This window comes from Oncorhynchus clarkii, chromosome 12, assembly GCF_045791955.1.
Source record: "Oncorhynchus clarkii lewisi isolate Uvic-CL-2024 chromosome 12, UVic_Ocla_1.0, whole genome shotgun sequence".
In the NCBI taxonomy this organism is placed as follows: domain Eukaryota; kingdom Metazoa; phylum Chordata; class Actinopteri; order Salmoniformes; family Salmonidae; genus Oncorhynchus; species Oncorhynchus clarkii.
Genome location: NC_092158.1, coordinates 62131734 through 62157235, shown reverse-complemented (window position 1 = coordinate 62157235; position 25502 = coordinate 62131734). Strand labels below are relative to the sequence as shown.

Sequence of the window (25502 nt, the reverse complement as noted above, 5' to 3'; positions counted from 1 at the left end):
TCTGATAGCAGTTAAAACAACAGACTCACACACAGGTTGACTAGCTAATTATTGCAGCATGAATTGTCACAGTCAAGAATCGACGAGTAGATCACTCACAATCAATAGCAATATGCAGCCTTAAAAGGACGTCAATGCATTATTTAAAGGGGTAGTTCACCTTAATTACAAAATGACATATTGGTTTCCTTACCCTTTAAGGAAACCAATATGTATGACAGCGATCATGCTTTGGTTTTGTTTACCTGGCCACTGTTTCTACATTTCTGGCACACATTCAATCCAAGTCAATAGTCCCAATATCATTCATCAGTAACTTCTTTGAGCTACACAAAGTAAACAAAAACAAAGTATGGCTTGCTGTCATACCTTGTCCATAGACTGCGTACTATCCCTTTAAACAAAAGTCACAAGCCAGAGATTTTGGTTAATCTGAGATAAAGAAGAATATAAAAAGAGGGATGGACTACTGTCTCATAAACAGTCAGGATGACCTAGGCCTCAGCAGAAGCCTGGTGTCAGAGTTAATAATTTTCTGGATGAAAACCATGTAGCGGGCCACCTGGGTGTAGACTCCAGGGATGCCTTCTCTACTGCAGCCTTTCCCGAAACCCGTGATTCCTACCTGGACAAACTGACCAGTAGAGAGACATACCAACGGCCCACCAGAGTCCCCCTGACAAGTGGACAAGATAAACCACAAGTAAGACTGTGTTTTACTTCAAGTGATGCAGTACCTGACAGGTGTCCTTTCCACCCTCCCAGAACCCAGCACACATGTCGAAGGTGAGAACAGGATACGCTTCCAGGCAAGCACACTACTTAATGAGGGGCACTCTCAGCTGCTGCAGGATCTTCTCGGCAGACAACGGTCCTGGAGAACATGAGAGAGAGCGCAAGAGAGGGGGACAAACATTGAGTTAAAATATATAGGATGGGATCTAGAGTTCAAGAAATAAAGAAGGGAGAGTGGGAGGAGAATACGAATAGGGGGATGAAGGCAAGCTAAAAGAACCTGGGCACAACATCTACTGGTTATCCAGTAGATTAGTAAGAATGGCTCACCCCTTGCCTTTTCCCTTTCTCCAGATTACAACCTTTCACTTTCGGTTAATTGAAAATGGAACCATTTTCATTTGACGAACAAAATGTTGACAGCGGTGCCATACAGGTTATAAAATAGTATTTTCGATGTGCCGATTCCATGGCACATGGTTTATGAACTGATACCCAAAACAATGCTTGATTCAAACTTGGTGTTTCAATTTAAATGATTAATTCTTGCCACCAACAGAATGTTACAGTGCCTTGAAAAAGTATTCATCCATAGTATCCATTGTATTTATGTTTTCAATTAACATTTGGCGATGAAATATAGTTAACATTTTGGCAACCCCATCTGTTTTGCTCCATAGTTGCACATGCATCGGTCTTGTTGCTAAACAACCAACCTGTCGTCTACACCAGACCCTAATTGTGACTGTGGGGACACAAAACAATTACAAATAATATACACTAGATGGAGACAAAGTTTGATATATTGTATACAATTGTCCATAATGGTGCAAAAATGATGCAGAAAAATATGTATGTGTGAGAGGGGATGCTGGTTTATTCTGAGGCCCCCAGCAGTTAGATGCTATCTAGGACTCCAATTAATGTTCAACATAGTCGTTCAGCAACCAAGACTCTGGGCTACCGAAAAAACAATTTGTCAATGTCCATGGAGGCTGCAAGTTAGTGATCCCCAGCTTTGCATTCTCTCTGATCTGGTCCTCCATGAGGGTGACGAACTGCGAGAAACTAGGTTATCGATATGTCTAATTTTCTTGACTACTAGTGGAGCTAGCTGGTAAATCAAGCTATCTCTTGCCAACCAAGTCGGAAGAGGAGTGAAAACATCTTCTCTCCCAAGAAAAGCCTTGAATGCAGTTATAGCTGTTCTTTCAATTAAGGTATGCCTTCCAGTTCTGATATAACTGCTGCTATAGCATAACCAACACCAACCTCCTCAAGAGAAATCATTGTTATTAGGATTTTCGACTTTGCCCCCAGTACAGGCGCCTCTTGTTGTCATCATCAACTAAACCACCCTCACAGATTATCAGAGGACGCTGATTGGTCCAGCCGTACGGTGGAGGGAAGGGAAGAACTCAGAGGCTGTCAATTGTGCATCTGTAAAAGATTCTGAGGGTCTTAGGGGCCAAGCCAAATTTCTTCAGCCTCCTGAGGTTGAAGAGGTGAAGTTGCACCTTCTTCACCACACTGTGTGGGTGGACCATTTCAGATTGTAAGTGTTGTGTACGCCAAGGAACTTGAAGCTTTCCACCTTCTCCACTGCAGTCCCGTCAATGTGGATAGGGACTTGATCCTTCTGCTGTTTCCTGAAGTCCACGATCGGCTCCTTCGTTTTGTTGATGTTGAAGAAGAGGTTATTTTCCTGACACCACTCCACCAGAGCCCTCACCTCCTCCCTGTAGGTTGTCTCGTCATTGTTGGTAATCAAGCCTTCTACTATTGTGTTGTCTGCAAACTTGTTTATTTTGTTGGAACCGTGCGTGGCCACGCAGTCATGGGTGAACAGGGAATACAAGAGGGGGCTGTGCACACACTTAGCCTACTGGTCTGACTTGGTGGCGCACCTGTTTTAGAGAAATGTCATCATTGAACATTGTTAGAGGTTTCATTGTCTGATTACAGTGCATTCGGAAAGTATTCAGACCCCTTGACTTTTCCACATTTTGTTACATTACAGCCTTATTCTTGAATGTATTTTAAAAAATCCTTCTCATCAATCTAGACACAATACCCCATAACGACAAAGCAAAAACAGGTAAATAAAATGTTTTTGCAAATACGGAAATATCACATTTACATAAGTATTCAGACTCGTTACTCAGTACTTTGTTGAAGCACTTTTTTGGCAGCGATTTCAGCCTTGAGTCTTCTTGAGTATGACGCTACAAGCTTGGGACACCTGTATTTGGGGAGTTTCTCCCATTCTTCTCTGCAGATCCTCTCAGGTTCTGTCAGGTTGGATCGGGAGCGTCGCTGCACAGCTATTTTCAGCTCTCTCCAGAGATGTTCAATCAGGTTCAGAACGGGCTCTGGCCACGTAAGTACATTCAGAGACTTGCCCCAAAGCCAATCCTGCATTGTCTTGGCTGTGTGCTTAGGGTCGTTGTCCTGTTGGAAGGTGAACCTTTGCCCCAGACAGTTTGGCTGGGCGGCCAGCTCTAGGAAGAGTCTTGGTGGTTCCAAACGTCTTCCATTTAAGAATAACGAAGGCCACTGTGTTCTTGGGGACCTTCAATGCTGCAGATATTTTTTGGTACCCTTCCCAGATCTGTGCCTCGACACAATCCTGTCTCGGAGCTACAGACAATTCCTTCAACCTCATTTGTTGGTTTTTGCTCTGACCTGCACTGTCAACTGTGGGACCTTATATAGACGGGTGTGTGCCTTTCAAATCATGTCCAATCAATTGAATTTACCACAGGTGCTCCAATCAAGTTGTAGAAAAATCTCAAGGATGATCAATGGAAACAGGATGCACTCAATTTCGAGTTTCATAGCAACGTGTCTGAATACTTATGTAAATAAGGTATTTCTGTTTTTTATTTTTAACATATTTGCAAACATTTCTACAAACCTGTTTTCGCTTTGTTGTTATATGTGGAGACAGATGAGGAAAAACATAGATTAAATCAATTTTAGATTAAGGCTGTAACGTAACACCATTCAGGTGAGTTTTATGGCATATGCTGAATGCGCTCTTATGATCTAAAGCCACGCTGTTGCAACTGCCTGTAAACACACAGTCCAGTTCAAAGTGAATGATGACAGGCCTGTGTGTCAAATGGCTTATTTGCATAAAGGCCTACCATAGATGTGATTGGCTATGGCACACTTGTCTGTGTAGACCCTGGTCCTGGACAAGACAGATGATTTTATTAGGATTTATTTACTGCAGTGTCTATTAATTGTCCAAATGCACAGCCACTTTCCTACTCTATATTGATATATAATTTTCACAAATGCCTTACAAAATGTGAAAATTACCATATCTAAGTACTCGCTTGTCAGGGAAAAAAAGCGAAATATTCTTCCTGGGGTGAATAAGAGCAGATTTTAAATGTAAAGATTTCATGTTGCTTAAATGCTATTAGTTCCATTTTAATACATTCATAAATATACAGTATATACTAGTGTTATGACAATTCCAAATCTCTACTTTGGTTAGCGGGCTGGCCTTGGGACAAGAAGGTTCTGGTTTGAAGTGCAATACCATGCACAGACAAATCCCACAAAATCACCATTTAAATAATACATTTGGAAAACTGGCCTTGATGGCACCAAATTCTCCAAGACACTTCCCCTGATCTGTGCCTCGACACAATCCTGTCTCGAGCTCTACTGGCAATTCCTTCGACCGCATGGCTTGATCAATGGAAACAGTGTGAACCTGAGATCAATTTAAAGTCTAATAGCAAAGGCGCTGTATTAAAGTAAATTAATTAATTAATTGTTTTTAATGAAATTCGCAAAATAAATTCTAAAAAGCTGTTTACGCTTTGTTATTATGTGATATTGTATGATTTTGTTGTTGTTTTTACCCATTTTAGAATAAGGCTGTAACATACTGCAACAAAAGTCAAGGAGTCTGAATACTTTCCGAATGCACTGTATATGTCCCCTTTGTTTATCATACAGATCTGAATTTGTGTATCTGAATTGGGAAAAGACTGTAAGAACGGCCTTTGTTAGGAATTCTGTCACTGTACATTTCAAAAGTGCTAAACAAATAGTTACAGTGGCTTGCGAAAGTATTCACCCCCCTTGGCATTTTTCCTATTTTGTTGCCTTACAACCTGGAATTAAAATAGATTTTGGGGGAGTTTGTATCATTTGATTTACACAACACGCCTACCACTTTGAAGATGCAAAATGTTTTTTATTGTAAAAAGAAATAAGACGAAAAAAAACAGACAACTTGAGCGTGCATAACTATTCACCCCCCCCCCCCCCCCCAAGTCAATACTTTGTAGAGCCACCTTTTGCAGCAATTACAGCTGCAAGTCTCTTGGGGTATGTCTCTATAAGCTTGGCACATCTAGCCACTGGGATTTTTGCCCATTCTTCAAGGCGTAACTGCTCCAGCTCCTTCAAGTTGGATGGGTTCCGCTGGTGTACAGCAATCTTTGGTATGCCAAAGATTCTCAATTCGATTGTGGTCTGGGCTTTGACATAGGCCATTCCAAGACATTTAAATGTTTCCCCTTAAACCACTTGAGTGTTGCTTTAGCAGTATGCTTAGAGTCGTTGTCCTGCTGGAAGGTGAACCTCCTTCCCATTCTCAAATCTCTGGAAGACTGAAACAGGTTTCCCTCAAGAATTTCCCTGTATTTAGTGCCATCCATCATTCCTTCAATTCTGACCAGTTTCCCAGTCCCTGCCGATGAAAAACACATTAGTGTTAGTGTTCTCTGGGTGATGAGAGGTGTTGGGTTTGAGCCCAGACAAATTGTTTTCCTTGATGGCCAAAAAGCTAAATTTTAGTCTCATTTGACCAGAGTACCTTCTTCCATATGTTTGGGGAGTCTCCCACATGCCTTTTGGCGAACACAAAACGTATTGCTTATTTTTTTCTTTTAGCAATGGCTTTTTTTCTGGACACAGTAAAGCTCAGCTCTCTGGATTGTACAGCTTAAAGTGGTCCTATGGACAGATACTCCAATCACCGCTGTGGAGCTCTGCAGCTCCTTCAGGGTTATCTTTGGTCTCTTTGTCGCCTCTCTGATTAATGCCCTCCTTGCCTGGTCCTTGAGTTTTGGTGGGCGGCCCTCTCTTGGCAGGTTTGTTATGCTGCTATATTCTTAAAGAATTGTAATAATGGATTTAACGGTACTCCGTGGGATTTTCAAAGTTTCAGATATTTTTTTGTAACCCAACCCTGATCTGTACTTCTCCACAATTTTGTCCCTGACCTGTTTGGAGAGCTCCTTGGTCTTCGTGGTGCCGCTTTCTTAGTGGTGTTGCAGATTCTGGGTCCTTTCGGAACAGGTGTATATATACTGAGATAATGTGACAGATCATGTGACACTTAAATAAAGTCCACCTGTGTGCAATCTAACTAATTATGAGACTTCTGAAGGTAATTGTTTGAACCAGATTTAATTTAGGGGCATCATAACAAAGGGGGTGAATACACATGCATGCACCACCTTTCCGTTTTTTTTTTTGTTTAATTTTTTCACTTCACCAATTTGGACTATTCTGTCCAAATTGGTTGTAATGCAACAAAATAGGTCAAATGCCAAGGGGGATGAATACTTTTCTAAGGCACTGTATATTGACTACGTTCGTCCTGGCTCGCTCATTAATGTCTTAATTTAAATTACGCATGGTCTCTTATCCGCCCTTATGCCATACTTTGTACATCTCAATAGAAACCACATTTGTTTAAGCAAGTCAACCATATCAGTTATGTTTTTTAAAAGGCTGTAGATGAGGCTGAATGAGCTGTTTCCTGCCAGACAAGGGTTGGCTGATAGCCAGGTGTAACAGTGGTAATGTCACGTTTCAGGTATGACCCAGATACAGACAGTGTCAAAGAATACAGGGGTCAATAATCTAGAGAGGGTGCAAAGGGGCCAGAACGGCAGGCAGTCTCAGGGTCAGGGCAGGCAGAACGGTCAAAACCGGGAAGGACTAGAAAACAGGAGCAAGAATCAGGCAGGAGCAGGGGAACAAACGCTGGTAGGTTTCACGAACAAAACGAACTGGCAACAGACAAACAGAGAACACAGGTACAAATACACAGGGGATAATGGGGAAGATGGGCAACACCTGGAGGGGGTGGAGACAAGCACAATGACAGGTGAAACAGATCAGGGTGTGACATGTAAGGTGTTGGGTCTCTACTGTTAAAATAAAAGGTAAAACAATGAATACATTTACATCTCACCTTAATAAAACCACAATGAGAGCAATTAATGAACTACAAACATCTTTGGATAATCAGGAACAAGAACAAAAAAACTGATGACAAAAAGAAGAGGATAGATGTAGACAAGTTAGAACTTCATTCTTTGCTCAGACACAAGGCAGAATTCTTAATTCGTCAAACCAGCTGAACCTAGTTATCTTTTCACATTGAGACCCAGAAACAGTGACAAATGCTCTAATATTAGCTATTTAAGCACATGGAAGATTGTCAACACAAAGCATTATATTGGGAGCAAATCCAACAACAAATAACTGACTACCACTCTTCAAATTTTCAAGCATAGTGGTGGCTACATCCCTGTCATCGGCAAGGATGTTTATGATGAAAATAAACCGAATAGCGCTAGGCACAGGCAAAATCTTAGAGTGAAACCTGGTTCAGTCTGCTTTACAGACACTGGGAGATATTCAACTTTTAGCAGGGCAATAACCTAAAACACAAGGCCAAATATACACTGGAGTTGCTTACCAAGACGACATTGAATGTTCCAGAGCACCCTACTTAGTTTTCACTTAAATTGGCTTGAAATTCTATGGCAAGACTTAAATGGCTTTGTAGCAATGATCAACAACCAACTTGACAGAGCATGAAGACGGACATGCAATCCTGGTGTTAAAAGCATTTAAAGACTGACCCAGAAAGACTCTCAGCTGTAATCGCTGCCAAATGTGATTTAAACATGTATTGACTCAGGAGGTTGAATACTTACGTAATCAATCAATCCATCTATCTATACATTTTGAAGACCTTTTTTATACAAATGTTAGAATTGGAAATATCCTTTTACATAAGGTGTTCTGTGTGGGTCCATTATCGTAATGAACTTGAAAAACCAAATCATACAGTGAAATGGGCATTAAACACAGCCACAAGACTCCTTGTCTACATTTAAATCTACACCAAGAAGTCACTTGTAGTAAAAGGATTGTCTTGTTGAATTTGCCAATGAACAAAAGCACAGCATAATCCCGACGCCAAAGCTTTCGGTAGACCCTTGGTGCGCCCTGCGAGTGTGGAGACAGAACAGACAAGGCACAGACCAATTGAAGAGAAATAGGCAGAAAACCAGATTTGTGACTCTCTAGTTTTCCTTCTGGAGCAAAGTAAGAAGCATGTGATACATAAGAACCCATTCCAGTACTGCATCTCAATAGTTCAACATGTCCTTCTCTCCTTCCCATCATGTGTACTGATCTTTAAGAACTCAACAAGAAAATTGGAAACAACAGCTTTCATCTATCCAGTGCCATAAAATATGTGCATATGAAGGAAAAGACACAACCAGAAGACACTTAGCTACTATTAGGACTCAATCCTGGAATGTGCTCCAAAAGTCTCAGATAGCTCCCTTCAATAACACCTACAAGTCCAGGAGGACTTGAATGTGTACAATTTAACAGGTTTTATCTTGTCCTTTCAATTGGTCAATATGGAAATCAAACAACTAAACAAGACTTATTGGATTGGTACTCACACCAAAATCTCAAAAGTCCTTCCTCCAGTCTTCTCCCCACCCTCTCAAAACATGAAGGAGGGAGCACGTAATGCCGCGGAGCTGAGCATACGTTGGCAAACCGAGCTCTTCAAAGTTATTCTATTTTTACCTAAATAACAACGTTGAAACAATATTCTAACATCGGCTGATAAATTCTCAAGTACTTACCTTCCCAAAGAGCCATGGACCTCCGACCGAGAGGCAAGAAGGATGACCAAAACGTTGTTGATTCCCAAGATAACGATAACACTACAGCTAGCAAGATTAGCATTAGCCCTCATAACTCAGACGACAGTTCCAGACTGTTGCTCTCAGCAGCCTCTTGCGAGCCTGCCGACAACTGGCTACCCTCCTCCGGGAAATTCAGGATGGTAACAGAGGTCTTTCTATGAAAATTTATAAGAAATCGGCTGAACTCCATTCTTCCAGTGACGACCTGAAATCCTCCATGAATGATCTCCTTTTGAGAACGACTGAGGCAGAGTTGCGCATTAGCACAGTTGAAGATACCATCGCTAGACATGACCAGGTCTTGATACAACTGCAAAAGGACAATGCATACCTCAAAAACAAGGTAGATCAGATGGAGAACCAGAGTAGACGTAGTAATATCCGTGTGGTGGGATTGAAAGAGGACAGCGAGGGCTGTGACCCGGTCCGTTTCTTCACTCAATGGATCCCGGAGGTCCTAGGCATAATCCACTTCACCAAGCCGCTGGAAATCGAACGTGCCCACAGAACATCAGCGCCGAAAACCCCGGCCAGATGAGCCCCCACGAGCCGTCCTGATCAGGTTCCTCCGTTTCCAAGACAGAGAGAAGATACTGCAACTTGCAAGAGCCAAAGGGGACATCACCATCAATGGAAAGAGGGTCAGCCTTTTCCCAGATATGAGCGCGGATCTCGCCAGACGTCGCAAGCAGTTCAGACCTGCCTCCTATAGACCAATCTCTCTCCTTAACACAGATTGTAAACTGGTCACCAAGATGCTATCTAAGAGACTGGAGTCATGTCTTCCCCTGTTGGTCAACCCAGATCAGACTGGCTTCATAATTAATAGATTGTCCTCCAATAATCTCCGAAGGTTCTTTGATATAATTCACCTTGCTAACAAAAACAAAATACCTAGTGTCGCAGTCTCCCTCGACGCTGAAAAGGCCTTTGATAGGGTTGAATGGCCATACCTCTTTCGCGTCTTGGAAAAGTTTGGTTTAGGTACCGTGTTTGTAAATTTGATAAAATCACTCTACAAATCTCCTAAAGCCAGGATTGCTACCAATGGGATTACTTCCTCCTCTTTCCCTCTTTATAGGGGGAACAGACAAGGTTGCCCAATTAGCCCCCACCTCTTTGCCCTCGCCATCGAACCGTTGGCTGGGGCTATTAGAACGTGCCCTGACATACATGGCTTTGAGGTGGGCCCTCATACCCATAAATTATCACTCTTTGCGGATGACCTTATCTTATTTCTAACAAACCCAGAACACTCCCTCTCTCACTTGCAGATCCTACTACAGTGTTATAGTTATTTCTCTGGATATAAGGTCAATTTTGATAAAAGCGAAATCTTACCGTTGTCTGTCTTTGACCATCATACCATACAAGTTTCCTTTTAGATGGACGCCTATGGGCATAATGGTGGATGGTAATCTGAACAACCTCTATGAACTCAATCTGGCCAGTTTGTTGCAAAAGGTGGAGGTTGACCTTTGTAAATGGATGGACTTACCGCTCACTCTACTGGGTAGAATCAATGTAATTAAAATGAATGTCCTGCCCAGATTTCTACATCTTTTTCAATCTCTCCCTATCCCTGTTCCCGCAGCATTTGTTTTCCTCTCTCGACATGCTGACCAGACGGTTTATCTGGCACGGCAAAACCCCTAGGGTCATTGTGTTTACTTGATAGCTACCTATGTTTTAGATGTGGCTCAGATGAAGGAACATTCCTCCATTCCACTTGGCAGTGTTCAAAACTACATGGTTTCTGGCAGGGGGTTTGCGATACCATATCCTCAATTCACGGGTTTGCATTGCCTTTAGACCCGGAGGTCTGTCTACTGGGTAACTTTACTAACACCAATCTTAGGCAAAGCCATACTATAAAGCTAACAGAAATATTGCTAGCGATTGCCAAGAAATGAATTGCCTTGAAATGGAAATTGGATTCCTCCCTGCCAGTTGCAAATCGGAAGTTAATAGTTGTATCCCTTTGGAGAAAATCAGTTACTTCTTGAGGAATAAGTTAAAGACATTTTACAGAATTTGGCAACCTTTTATTGACTATGTGGAGAATCTCCCCCCACATCTCATTGATTGAATCTATATATAATCCTCACATAATTTTTCACACGTAATGTATAATATGTAGCCGATCCAATGTCTCGTTATTATTTTTTTCTTATTGTATGTTTGTATATATAATTAGATTGTTTTATTTTTATTTTACGCTCGTCTGTTACTGTCACTTTGTCCTATCGTTGTCTAATATCTTTTCACTTTTGCTTTGAATGTTCTTAATTGGAAAATGCAAAAATAAAATATAAAAAAAAACAAACATGAAGGAGCACATTGTAGAAGAATAACTTTTGAGAGTTTTGTGACAAAAAGGTGGTTTTAGAAGGGTCAAGGGGCACACCCAGGGTGAGTCCTCATCTTCCTCCTCAATCGGTTGTAAAACTGAGACGACATCCACACCAAGCCCCACTTGAGGTTGGTCAACATGAACTTGAGCGCCTTGGTCCACTGCTCCTCTGCTCCTACTCCTCTTGATGGAGTAGGAGCCGCCGCTGCCTCCCGTTGTAAGGATTTAGGATTAATGCATTTTAAACCCGCTACCATATTACTTAAGATTGAATTGTTTGAACAACAGCTGCTTTGTCTTTATCTGTGTGTGTGTGTGTGTGTGTGTGTGTGTGTGTGTGTGTGTGTGTGTGTGTGTGTGTGTGTGTGTGTGTGTGTGTGTGTGTGTGTGTGTGTGTGTGTGTGTGTGTGTGTGTGACAAGAACTGAGTAACATGGTGTGACTTGCATGTTGCAAAGCGGTGTACTGTTTGCTACATTTGCCTTGCCTGTCTGTGTGTGTGACAATATTGAGCACATGATGTGACTTGCTGCATGTTACAAAGTTGTGGTTAATCAGGTACAGGAAGGGGTGGTCATCACGAGGTTTAACTGAGATGGAAAAATACTGAACAACACAATAGCAGGAACTGAGCAACTGTTACAACTAGGGTGTGAAACCAGAACAGTGAGAATCTATACATTGACAGAGGGTGGACTCCAAGAAGCGCCAAGAGGCTAGGACTAGTCTGAGTGCCTGCAATAGGCTGAGCAAGTCTAAACCACGCTTAGCCTCTACTGCGATAGGCCAACAGACGGGTTGGAACTATGTCTATCACAGTATAAGAACAGCTGTTTACGTACATCCTGTCAGTTCTCTGCTTGCCCTGCGTGGTTTTACAGTGAACCCGTATATACGAAAATTGCATTTACCATTTATTGCTTGAATTTAATTAAAGATAATTAACGACATATTCTGACTTTTATACTTCCTGATACCGGATTCGAAAGATGCGGCCTCTAACACCGTGTCCTCAATCTTACCCTTCTGGACATCCATCCTGACCCATAACAGAAAAAGGTGAGCTAAAACTAAAACCCCCAGGTGTTTATTTCTTGAGGGGTATGAAAGAAACTGGTGCAACATCTACAGCTGCTAACACCCACATTTGATTAAAATCTAAGGCCAGTACAAAATAATCTGCAGATTTCTCATGCTAGTGAGTAGTTGGAGGCAAATGATCATGCAGAGACAAAGGAGTAAGCTGTCAAAAGCTGACCAACTCCAGTTATTTGTGTAAGTACAATAGAGTACCACAGTATGAGTCATAATAGCCATAAAACATAGCGGTCAAATAAGGAAATGGTTCCAACCGTATTTCCACCATTCATTTCTTCCCATAGGGAATTTTAGAAACACTTAAAATAAGGATTCTTTTAATTATGATGTCACAACTGATCAATAAATTCCAAATGTTCTGTTTGAACATTCTGGTGTCTGGTTGCTGAAAATAGAACACCAGTATCTAAGACAATCTAGCAGATTCCTCCTGAGATATAGTTAACACAGTAGATCACCATAAAATATAGAAAGTGCTACTAGACGAAAACTTAGTTGCAGAACTAGGTTAGAAGAATGCCACTGTCAATCTCCTTGATGATGAGGAGATTCTTGCGGCCGCTACAGGAAGATAATGCTTTAACAGGGAACCTTGGAGCTGCCAGTAGCAACTCCGTTCAGCCTGCCCTGCCATCTCAACCCAAGGCCACTGAGAAGCTTCCAGCGCTCAAACAAAACAGTTTAAACACCTCCAGATGTGGCTGTGGAAAAGAAACCACATTCTCCCTCCAGAATCCCAGTACTGCAGAAAAAGAGGTCCATCTGCAATGGGAGGAGTCAAGGACTGCATGTAGCTCCAACATCTCAGCAGTCAGGGAAGGCTACTGTTCCTCCCATCCAGATTCCACTGCAACCCATCCGTACCAAGAGGGATCAAACCTGCGTGGTGAAAGACATCTACCCCCATAGTGCCAAGCCATTGAAGGCAGTCCATGGAGCCAATATGGTCACCAAGATGCCACTGCCTCCCATTAGAGCCAGAGTCACTGTGCCAAACAATGATGCCAAGAAGAAGCCATTCCAGCCAGTCAGACCAGAGGGCAGCCCTCGTCCTGCTGCTTCAAAGTACAGAAGGCAGGTTGTGAAGAAACACGTTCAGTTCAATCCTCAGACCCTAACTGTACAGGATCTACCGCCATGCCACGATGAGATGGTATGGGACGTCTTTAACTCAGAGGCTGAGCAGGTGATGGCATATATGAAGGCCAAGCTGATCAGTGTCACCCAATAATTGAAACTGATTAAGAGTGGGGCCAAGTTGGATGCTCAGGCTTTAGAGGAGAAAAACGCAAAAGAGCGGTTGAGAAAAAAGGCGGAGAAGTTCATCCAGGAGATTTGCCTAATGAAGGTGGATTCTGACCTATGGGAGATGATAAGAGATAACGAAGAAGAGGAAGAAAGGAGTAAAGAGTTGAGGAGAAATGAAGAACAAAGCAGTGTGGCAAGTAAGCCAAAGCAGACAGCCATGAGATATACTGTGATCAAGCCAAAGGAAGTCAAGAAGGGTTTGAACATGGAAGAGAAAAAGGAGGACAGACAGGTAAAGTAGCTTGACATTCCAAAGCCATGCTAACTGCTGATCTAGTATAGTGTTGGTGATCACGTGCATTTGTATCAGATGAGGCTGATGGGACGAGTTATAGGAGGATAGGATCGTTGTAATGGCTGGAATTAAATGAATTGTTCAAAACAAACGTGGTTTCCATGTGATTGATGTGTGTGATACCGTTCCTTTAATTCTATTCCAGCCATTACAATGAGCTCCTCCCACCAGCCTCATCTGGTTTGTACATATTGTATATCTTGTCTCTGTTGCCCAGCTGCCCATTATTTGGCCCATCTGATAACATCCATTCATTCAGGTGGTGTTGAAACGTCAATTTGGGATGAGTGCAGCCAACTCCAAGCTGAAGCAGTGTGAGCACTGCGGCCGGTGCTTTGATCCTAGTCGCCTGGAGAAACACAGTGAGATCTGTGCCAGGCTCTCCTCCAAGAGCTCTAGACGCGGGGTCTATGACTCCACCAAGCACCGGCTCAAAGGCACTGTACTGGCTGGCTACGTGAAGTGATCAGTGGTGTGATGCACCAAGGGACCTGAGAGTCGGTCACTCTTTTGTATTTTGTATTGAACAGACAGACATACAGCGACTGGTAAACCACCTGCTGCCCAAATTAGGACTTTTACCTTGGAATCTGTGAGGGTTCCAATAAGAGGCAGTACTACTAGGAGGCAGTATTGTATCCAGAAACGTCTAAACCAAGTGTTCAGCAGTTCCTCAAATCTCCAGAAACACCTGTATAAAACACATCAATAAAATCCAATCCAAATACTCATCTAAATCATTCTGTCAGATGTGTTACTAGTGCAGGAAAGTAGAATAAATGAAATATTAAAAAACAAGGGTACGTATTTGTCAAATCTGAATATGAAAAGGAGTGATTTTTGAATTGGAATAATGAAGAAAGATAAACTAATTCATTTAGTTGTTTAACTTACCAAATTTACACAAATAACTGAAGATGGTCCGCTTTTGACAGCTTAATCCTTGGTCTCTCGGCATAATCCATAGATGATTACAATTATAAAACATGTGTGTTCATGTACTGGGCCTTGTAGTTAGTTACCTCACGTGTTGGTAACAACCATCACACCTCTTCATCCATGCTTCACGGTGGGAACCACACATGCAGAGATCATCAGTTCACCTGCTCTGAGTCTCACAAAGACACAGTGGTTGGAACCAAATCTTAAATTTGGACTCATCAGACCCAAGGACAGATTTCCACCGGTCTAATGTCCATTGCTCGTGTTTCTTGGCATAAGCATGTCTCTTCTTCTTATTGGTGTCCTTTAGTAGTGGTTTCTTTGCAGCAATTCGACCATTAAGGCCTGATTCACACAGTCTCCTCTGAACAGTTGCTTTTAAGACGTGTCTGTTACTTGAACTCTGTGAATAATTTTTTTGGGCCTGCAATCTGAGGTGCAGATAACTCTAATGAACTTATCCTGTGCAGCAGATGTACGTCTTCTTTTCCTGTGAGGATCCTCATGAGAGCCAGTTTCATCATAGCACTTGATGGTTTTTGCGACTGCACTTGATGAAACTTTGAATGTTCCATAATGACTGACTTTCTTGTCTAAAAGTAATGATGGACTGCCGTTTCTCTATCCTTATTTGAACTGTTCTAGCCATAATTGTTTTTTTTAACCTTAATTTAGCAAGGCAAGTCAGTTAAGGACAAATTGTTATTTACAATGACAGCCTACTGGGGAACAGTGAGTTAACTGCCTTATTCAGCAGCAGAAAAATAAATGTTTATCTTGTCAGCTCAGGGATTCGATCCAGCAATCTTTCGATTACTAGCCCAACGCTCTAACCTCTATAAGGCTATCTTCTGTATACCACCCCTACCTTGTCATAACTCAACTGATTGGCTCAAACACATTAAGAAGGAACGAAATTCCAAAATGAACTATTAACAAGGCACACCTGTTAACTAATCCTTTGGAAATCAATGCGGCTTGGTTCTTTTTACTCTATATTATATAAATCTGATTTTACTTTGGATAATTCTGCCTCAGCTGAATTTTTTCAGAACCTAGATCTTCCTTACGTTTCCAATGAAGAATCACATAATATGTTTACACAATATAATTCGGACTTCTGTTGAATGTTTTCATAATGTAAACTGGTCACTATAGACCTTTGTCGTTGTTGTGCTCTGAGGTTAAATTGTATGCTAAAGTTCTCTCAGCCCATTAAGAATCCTACATGACTACACTCGTGCATCACGACCAGACAGGGTTTATTAACCCTTGTGTGGTGTTCATGTTTTTGTTATTCACCCAATGTTCGCTGGTCTGATGGACCCACAACATTATTGGGTTTTTTAAACAATACAGCCATAACAATTTACGTAAAAATACTCAAAACTTAGATGTTGACTTATATCAATTACAAGCAATGCAGACAGCATACATGGTTAATATTTGCCATTTACCTCTGCTATGTCACGTTCATCAATAAAAGGGCTATTCGTTTTTTTTTAATAAAATGTGTTTTTGTAGATTTTTTTTATTATAATGAAGATATAGGTGGAATAAATCATGTTTATCTTTAACAAATCACAATCGCTGCAGAAGTTGGGGTCCTTGTGATATGTTGCCTCGTCTGGATTTGAGGTCTTAGGTCTGCAATACCTTGCATAGCTCCTCGAGAAAGAGCTGTCTACTCTGGAGAATCCCTCTGTTCCAATCTGTGTTCAACGCCATCCAGATGACATATGTGTTGTACGCTGAGATGTCCAAAATATTGAAGAACATCAGTAGCCAGCGTAGGGTTCCCCTTTTGTAGCCAATCACCAGCTTGTCTAAATTGTCCATCCCCCTTTCTGTGGCATTGTAACCCATTATAATTTCGGGTTTCTGATATTCCTGGCCACAGATTCTCCCATCCCTATGCAGTGTACTCATGAGTAGCACATTTTTGCCTTTCTTTGGCATGTAGGACACTAGGGATGTGTCAGCCGTGGTCACAAACTTAGAGAAGTTGATAGGCCTGTTCTGTGTCTTCATCAGCTGGGGTGGGAGCTCTTGTACTGTTCCTACCATCGTCAGCTTCCTCTTGAGCAGCTCCTGTCCCAGCTTGTGCGAAGTAAAAAAGTTAGCGCATGTGATGTTGTGACCGCGTCCAGGACAACCCGCATTCCTTGGTTCTTCTCAGGGGCTCCTCCTCCTGGCATCCACGTATACACTTGCAAGTTCCACGCATATGATGAAGCAGCAGCATTCATATTTTGAGGGTTTAGACAGTATTTACTGCCTGAAGGGGCAGCGGCCCATAAATTGTATAAGCTGCTCATCAACAGTAACATTGGGCCCAGGGTTGTAAAACAGGGGAAGGAGGTCAAGCCACTTGTCCCACACAGACCTGATTGCAGCAAGCTTGTCTCTTTGCTGCAGAGCTGGTCTGGTGTCTCGGTTATCAAAGCGGATGATCCTGGAAAGAATGGGGAAGTTTTCCAGAGACATTGTTGCACAGAAAAGTTCTCTGACAGTTTCTGCATCACACAGGGATTCTGTGGATTCCCCATTGGATCTGAAAACCCCAGTAAGGATAAGAACCTCAAAGTATGCATGTAAATGAGTTTCGACCATCTCCTTCCATCTCCGGGGCCTCCAGAACGGTCCCCAGTCCGGGGCCTCCAGCGACGGTCCACAATCCGGGGTCTCCAACGACGGTCCCTTGTCCGGGGTCTCCAGTGACGGTCCCCAGTCCGGGGTCTCCAGCTATGATCCACGGCCCAGTTCCTCTGGCAACGATTCATGGTCCGGAGTCTCCGGCAATGATACACGGTCCACCCGGACCCTCCCCTATAGGTTCAGGTTTGCGGCCGGGAGTCCGCACCTTTGGGGGGAGGGTACTGTCACGCCCTGACCGTAGAGAGATGTTTTTCTCTATTTGGTTAGGTCAGGGTGTGATTTGGGGTGGGCATTTTATGTTGTCTATTTCTTTGTTTATGGCCGAGTGTGGTGCCCAATCAGAGGCAGCTGTCAATCGTTGTCTCTGATTGGGAATCATACTTCATGTCACTTTCTGACCTTAGTTCTTTTGTTATGTCTTTGTTTAGTATGGTCAGGGTGTGAGTTGGGTGGGTTGTCTATGTTCCTTTTTCTATGATTTGGGATTTCTGTGTTTGGCCTGGTATGGTTATCAATCAGAGGCAGCTGTCAATCGTTGTCCCTGATTGAGAACCATACTTAGGTAGCCTGGTTTCACGTTTGAGATTTGTGGGTGATTATTTCCTGTGTCTGTACCATATGGGACTGTTTCGATTTTCGTTTGTTCATTCACGTTGTTATTTTTTATTTTTGTAATGTTCAGTTTTATATATTAAAATGGACACTTACCACGCTGCACATGGGTCCGACCTCTCTTACTCCTCGTCAGAAGAAGAGGACAATCGTTACAGAATCACCCACCACCAAAGGACCAAGCAGCGTGGTAACAGACAGCAGCAGCGATCTCAGGACTCCTGGACATGGGAGGAGATTCTGGACGGCAAGGGACCCTGGGCACAGGCTGGAGAGTATCGCCGCCCCAAGGCAGAGCTGGAGGCAGCGAAAGCCGAGAGGCGGTGGTATGAGGAGGCAGCACGGCAGCGCGGTTGGAAGCCCAAGAGGCAGCCCCAAAAATGTATTGGGGGGTGGCACACGGGAAGTGTGGCTAAGTCAGGTAGGAGACCTGAGCCAACTCCCCATGCTTACCGTGGAGAGAGGGGGACCGGGCAGGCACCGTGTTATGCCGTGAGGCGCACGGTGTCCCCGGTGCACAGGCATAGCCCGGTGCGGTACATAGCAGCGCCTCGTATCGGCCGGGCTAGAGTGGGCATCAAGCCAGGTGCCATGAAGCCGGCTCAGCGCATCTGGTCTCCAGTGCATCTCCTTGGGCCGGGGCACATGGCACCATCCCTAGGCATGGTGTCCCTGGTTCGCCAGCACAGCCCAGCCCTACCTGGCTGAATACTCCCCGTAGCCAGGCCAGTGCGGAGAGGTGGAATAGCCCGCACTGGCCTGGCTACGGGGAGCATTCAGCCAGGTAGGGGTGGGCAGGCTCGGTGCTCGAGACCTCCAATGTGCCTTCACGGTCTGATCTATCCGGTGCCACCTCCACGCACCAGCCCTCCGGTGGCAGCCCCCCGCAACAGGCTGTCTCTCCGTCTCCTCCCAACAGGTGCTCCCGTCTGTCCTGAGCTGCCAGAGTCTCCCGTCTGTCCTGAGCTGCCAGAGTCTCCCGTCTGTCCTGAGCTGCCAGAGTCTCCCGTCTGTCCTGAGCTGCCAGAGTCTCCCGTCTGTCCTGAGCTGCCAGAGTCTCCCGTCTGTCCTGAGCTGCCAGAGTCTCCCGTCTGTCCTGAGCTGCCAGAGTCTCCCGTCTGTCCTGAGCTGCCAGAGTCGCCCGTCTGTCCTGAGCTGCCAGAGTCGCCCGTCTGTCCTGAGCTGCCAGAGTCGCCCGTCTGTCCTGAGCTGCCAGAGTCGCCCGTCTGTCCTGAGCTGCCAGAGTCGCCCGTCTGTCCTGAGCTGCCAGAGTCGCCCGTCTGTCCTGAGCTGCCAGAGTCGCCCGTCTGTCCTGAGCTGCCAGAGTCGCCCGTCTGTCCTGAGCTGCCAGAGTCGCCCGTCTGTCCTGAGCTGCCAGAGTCGCCCGTCTGTCCTGAGCTGCCAGAGCCGCCCGTCTGTCCTGAGCTGCCAGAGCCGCCAGTCAGCCAGGAGCTGCCAGAATTGCCCTTCACTCTGGAACTGCCGGAGCCTCCCGCCTGTCCGGCGCTGCCGGAGCCTCCCGCCTGTCCGGCGCTGCCGGAATTTCCCGTCCATTCGGGACCCGTGGCTTGGGTCCACAGTCCGAGGTCGGCAGCAAGGTTCGCCGCTCTAAAGAGGCCACGGAGGTGGTTGAAGAGGCGGAGAAGGACTATGGTGCAGTGGGGTCCACGTCATGCGCCAGAGCCGCCACCGCGGACAGACACCCACCCAGACCGTCGCCTATAGGTTTAGGTTTTGCGGCCGGAGTCCGCACCTTTGGGTGGGGGGGGGGGGGGGGGGGGGGGTACTGTGACGTTCTGACCTTAGTTCTGTTATTATATCTTTGTTTTAGTATGTTCAGGACGTGAGTTGGGTGGGTTGTCTATGTTCGTTTTTCTATAATTTGGGATTTCTGTGTTCGGACTAGTATGGTTCTCAATCAGAGGCAGCAGTCAATCGTTGTCCCTGATTGAGAATCATACTTAGGTAGCCTGGTTTCACTTTTGAGTTGTGGGTGTTTCTTTTCCGTGTCAGTGTTTGTGCCACACGGGACTGTTTCGTTTGTGTCGTTTAGTCACGATTATTGTTTTTGTATTTCAGTGTTCATTTTTTATTAAACATTATGGACACTTACCACGCTGCGCATTGATCCTCCGATCCTTCTCGCTACTCCAATGCAGTTAAAGCAGAGTCAGTATAGTTAATGAATCTCTGTTGATTATAGTAAATATAATTAATCCACTCTAAATTCTTGTTAGGTGTTATCCACAAGAATATAGATTCAAATACTGATCTAATCTCATCTCTGGCCATGAACTCATTAGGTACTCCTCTAGGTTGTCCAATTGCATCAAGGTATACTTTAGGATATGATTCATAAGCCCTTCTAACTCTAGTTTTAACATAGTCATCCTGTTGTGATTTAATAATGGTAACCTGTTGAATTGCTCTGACTAAAGCACAAATACCAGTCCAACCTTCCGGTAAAACATTCAAGACTGTTTTTCCCACACATGCAAATCTATCAGCAATACGTCTGTCCTGATTTTTCAACATAGTGAGAGATGTGAGTTGTGAGCTGTGAGTTATGTGCCCACACAAACCTTTCCTATTCTCTTACAAACCTTTCTCATCAAATTTACGAACTCCTGCAGATTCTAACACCCAAACAGTAGCACACTTGACAGTAGTGTTTCCTACATCAATTCCATCATGTGCAAAACTGATAGAGACATACCCCGAATACTTTCGCAAGGCACTGTATATGACAGGTCCAACTCAAAAGTAACCTACCAGTATTCAAACTCACCACCGGTAGCCAATTACTGTACATCGCACTACATGCAGAAGTCAGGCAAGTGCACACTTGAGGTGGGAGTGTGGGGGAGGAGATATTTTTGAAGATTCACAAATATTAAATGCGATAGTTTGTGCAATTCGTTACATATAAAATCTATATTTTTAAAGACACTATAAAGTAATTAATCAACTAAAAAAAATTAACGAGCTGAGAGAAGGGCAAAAGGGCCCTTACTCATAGTATGGGCAAAAGGCTTGAGCACTGGTGGAGCCCTATCTGTGCACATGCCTGGCATGTAGAGATCATGGATGTCAGACAAGGATGTCCCCTGTCTCTCCTGCTGTATACTTTGATATCGAAATCCCTGGCCCAGATGATAAGAGAGGACCTTAGCTCTGGTCGCTGCTTCACACCGCTCAACCTAGATTCTAGAACCAGTCACTTTCTATTTTGTGACACTCTCACACAAAAATTAAAACAGAAGGTTTTGATGCTTGCAGTTTACTAAGGAGCTACTATTGAAAAGGACATAGCCAGTAAGTCATTGAACATTTTTTTTTTTACAACAGACCTGGGTTCAAATACATGTTTATTAAAGTATTTATATTTTAAAGATGTATTTTCTGTATATTTTCTAATCATTTTCTATACATTATATTTTAAACTATTTTCAATTACTTGTTTCCAAATCATTTCCAAATACCCCTGTGTTCAAACAGACCTGGTTTCAAATGCATAGAGTACTTAAATATTTCAAATAAATATTTCAAATACAGATTCAACATCTTGTATTTTCAAGGAAGAGTTGACTAAATACTTCGAAATATATTGGAAAATAATTTAAAGGTCTGGTAAAGAATAAAACCACTAAGTAATTCACAATCAATACCAATATCTTGTCATTTTAAATCACTTCCATCTGCATCTCAAGTAAGGACTTTGGCTCAATAGGGAACTGAAGAGAAAGGGAAGACAGAGCGAGAGGGGGATATGGACTGTAAAACAGACAGTGTTTCATGGTGACCTAAGCCTCAGCAGAAGCCTGTCTGTCTGAGGTTATAGTCTCGCTGATGAAGTCCATGTAGCATTTCACACTGGTGTAGACTCCAGGGAAGCCTTCCAAAGCACCGCCATTGGTATTCCCAAAACTCATGATTCCCACCTGGACAATCTCACCAGATGAGCGACAAACCAATGGCCCACCAGAGTCCCCCTGTAGAACAAAGAAAAACAACACAAAAATACATTTACAACATTCAAGTAATTGTGTGTGTACGTGAGAGAGAACGATAGAGAGAAAGAGAGTGTGTGTGGGTCAGCTGTTTGTTCACCTGCACCCACCCACAATTGCTAATAACCCATCCACAACCAGCTGATTATGTGATAAAGCGAAAATCTAAGACCCTTACCTGACTCTTACCCAAAAATATAGAAAATGCTCTGTACAGTTCCTTTTTTTCCCCTCTTGAACATTTATTGAACAATTAACAATATTTCATGACCCTAAACCCACCCGCCCCACGGGGACTGGCACATCACTAGTGTGTGAGAGGGAGGGTCCGTGTTTGTATAAAACATGTATATGTACCAATCAGGAGACCAGGAAAGAAGACTCACCTGACAGGAGCCTTTCCCTTTTTTCATGGAGCCAGCACACAGCATGTTGTCAGTGAGGCCCGGAAACTTTTTCTTACAGGTGCTCTGTTTCACGATGGGCAACTTCAGCTCCTGGAGGGTCCTATTACCAGACAATTCCACTGGAGGGAGGGAAAAAGAAGAAGAGTAAAATGTAGGATAGAAACTGGTGGGGGAGGAAGTGAACGGGCAGGGAGAGGGAGAATTTATGGGAGAAATACTCACTAACTACAAACAGAAGCTGGATGAAAACAAAATACATTGTGTAAAGTGCACAAAATACAGTATATCTTATTATAATCTGGCATTCTGATTTAATTTGGAAATCTTTCTTTAACAATGTGCAAATGTTGCAATTGCTTATTATAACTTAATTATAACTTGTTTTTATCTTTTTTGTTGTTGTATTGATTGTGTTTTTTGGGGGTCCTCAGGGCACCACTGTAAATAAGAAACTGGTCTCAATTGAGTTCCTCTGAGTAAATAAAAGTTTATAAAATCACACTGCCAGATTATAATTAAGCAATAAAGCACGAAGGGGTGTGATATATGGCCAATATACCCCGGCCATGCACAACGTGGAGTGCTGGGATACAGCCATTAGCTGTGGTATATTAGCCATATACCTCAAACCCCAGAGGTGCCTTATTGCTATTATAAACTGGTTACCAACATAATTAGAAAGGTAAAACATTTTGGGGGGTCATAACCAATCAGCATTTCAGCCAGTCAGCATTCAATGCTGGAACCATCAGCTTTATAATGAGGTTTGTGGTAAATCATTTTACACTACTAAAATGTCGCCCACAGAATTGAATGCTGACATTCAGTCAAGACCAAACCAACCAAAGCTATGCTTTAGAACCTGGCACTGTGAGTGTTTGTATATATCGGTGTTGCTGTGTGTTTGCTCACCATTGTTCCCGACATCGCCCCAGCCAGCGATCAAGCACTTTGAGCCAAAGGCATCACTCGGTTTGGGCAGGGACATGGGCTTCACCAGGGAGGAAAAGGACACCTTTTCACTCATCTTCACCAAAGCGATGTCGTGCAGCAGGGCCAAACGCTGTTTCTGGTACTGTGGGTGACTGACGATGCGTGAGATGGTTCGATAAAACACTGATGGCTCATTCAGGCTGTGTGTCCCCAGACGAATTAAGGATTGGTCTGGAATAGGGTTGTCATTCCTAATACACATGCAGAAAGATAAAACAGCCTGGTCTCATAGACTAGGTGTAACATAGTACATTTAAATCCAGGACACTGAAATTAGAATATGTTACATTTGATATGGTTACATAAGATGGGTTACTTAAGGTAAAAAACGAAAGTAGGATGGTTGTAATGTGAATGTCTATTAACCCAAAGGTGTGTTTGAATCTTATAACGGACAACTTTAGCATTTTATCATATTAGCAACTCTGCAACTAGTTACTACTTTTTTTAACTACCTTGCTACTAAACATTTAGAAAATTCATAACATATTGTAGGACTTGCAATTCGTAACATATTGTACGAATTGCAATTCCTAACATATCATATGAATTGTCATTTGTATCATATCATACGAAATGGATGATGGACATCCACAAATGAATAGATACCATACGAAACGTAACATACTAATCGGCATGGTTCAGATTTACGTTTACTCTGTTATGTCTACCCCTGAGTCCAGGTTGGATAGAAACATTACACAGACATTGATATATTTCATACAGATCTTTCGGTTCTATTCTAGCAAGCAAATTTGGCCTTTGAAATTATAATGATGTCATTCTAGTTGGTAAACTGTTTTTCTGCTTGTAGACACGTTAAGAAAATTACAACCATGGAAAAAACGTCATTTTGGTTGCAGACACGATAATGAGTTCAACATGCAAACCTCCTTCACACACAAACACACTTAAGGGTCAACACAGTGTGCAGCGGTGAGCACCCATTCCTCAGTAAGGAGGGATCCGCCACAGCTAAAGGAGCCTGTATTATCCGTGATTAAAAGGTAGACTATCCACAGCCAGCTGCCCTTTTGAGCATCCTTTCCCCCCACGATAGAGCTCCGAGCCTGGGGCACAAACGATTCTAGAGAGGGAGGTGATGGAGGGTGGAAAGAATGCCAGACTGTGACACTGTTTCATGTACAAACACTCTGCATTTGATACTCTGCTCCTGTCAGAACTCTGAAATTAGTGCCACCGCACCAGAACATCTGAGCAGTTGAAATAATAACAAAGTGATCCTCCCCACCCCTGTCTCGGTAAAAAGTGGAGGGATTGGGCTGGAGGATTGTAACCACTTTCAAATTCACAGGCAGAGCTCTGGATGCAAGGACTGACCATCCATGATATCACAATTACAGTTTTAAACATGTTTTGAGGCTATATAATGTTTGTTTACATTTACTTTGCAAAACATTGGAGTAAAATAAGCTTTGGGTTCTGATGGGTTACAAACTCAAGAATCCGCTTAATTTATAAGTCCTAATTGGATGTAGCAACTGCAGATTTCCCCTTTAAGAGGATATAGTGGTGATATGTATTTATATTTAGTGGTGATATTCGTAGCGCTGAAGAGCTGCACAAAAGTGCAATACATTTTAAGGCAATGTTCCCGCGTTAGCAGAAGCTGCATTCATGCCACGGTAAATGCTACATATGTCGTCTCAGTTGGAAATACATTTACATTTAAATCTGAGCTATGCATATGGTTTGAATCGAGCCCTTAGTGGTCACTAATGCCAAAACAGAGAGATATGCTTGAAGTTCTTTGTTCTAGTGGATGGCAAAACAATTATGTACATGCCCAAATATGTAGGCTAATGATGCTCAAATTAAAACACCAGTAAAAAAAATGTTGTCACTATCTGATGAATGTAATAGTTACTGTGGACCAAGCAAGCTAAAAACGATTTTATGCTCTTTTAATTAATACATTTCTGTTGACCTCACCTGCAGCATCTTGGACCAGCAAAAGTACAGACAGTAGTCCCCAAAAACTAATAGCTTTTCCTGTCAGTATCCAACCAACCAGACGGCTGTTTGATGGATAGACACTGACTGACTGATGTCCAGCTTCATAGACGTCCAT

General features: G+C 43.2%; 1 pseudogene; it reads right to left on the bottom strand.

Annotated features, from left to right (window-relative positions):
• Window positions 1–484: 484 nt before the first annotated feature.
• LOC139422495 (transmembrane protease serine 9-like) lies at window positions 485–25502 on the bottom strand (annotated as a pseudogene).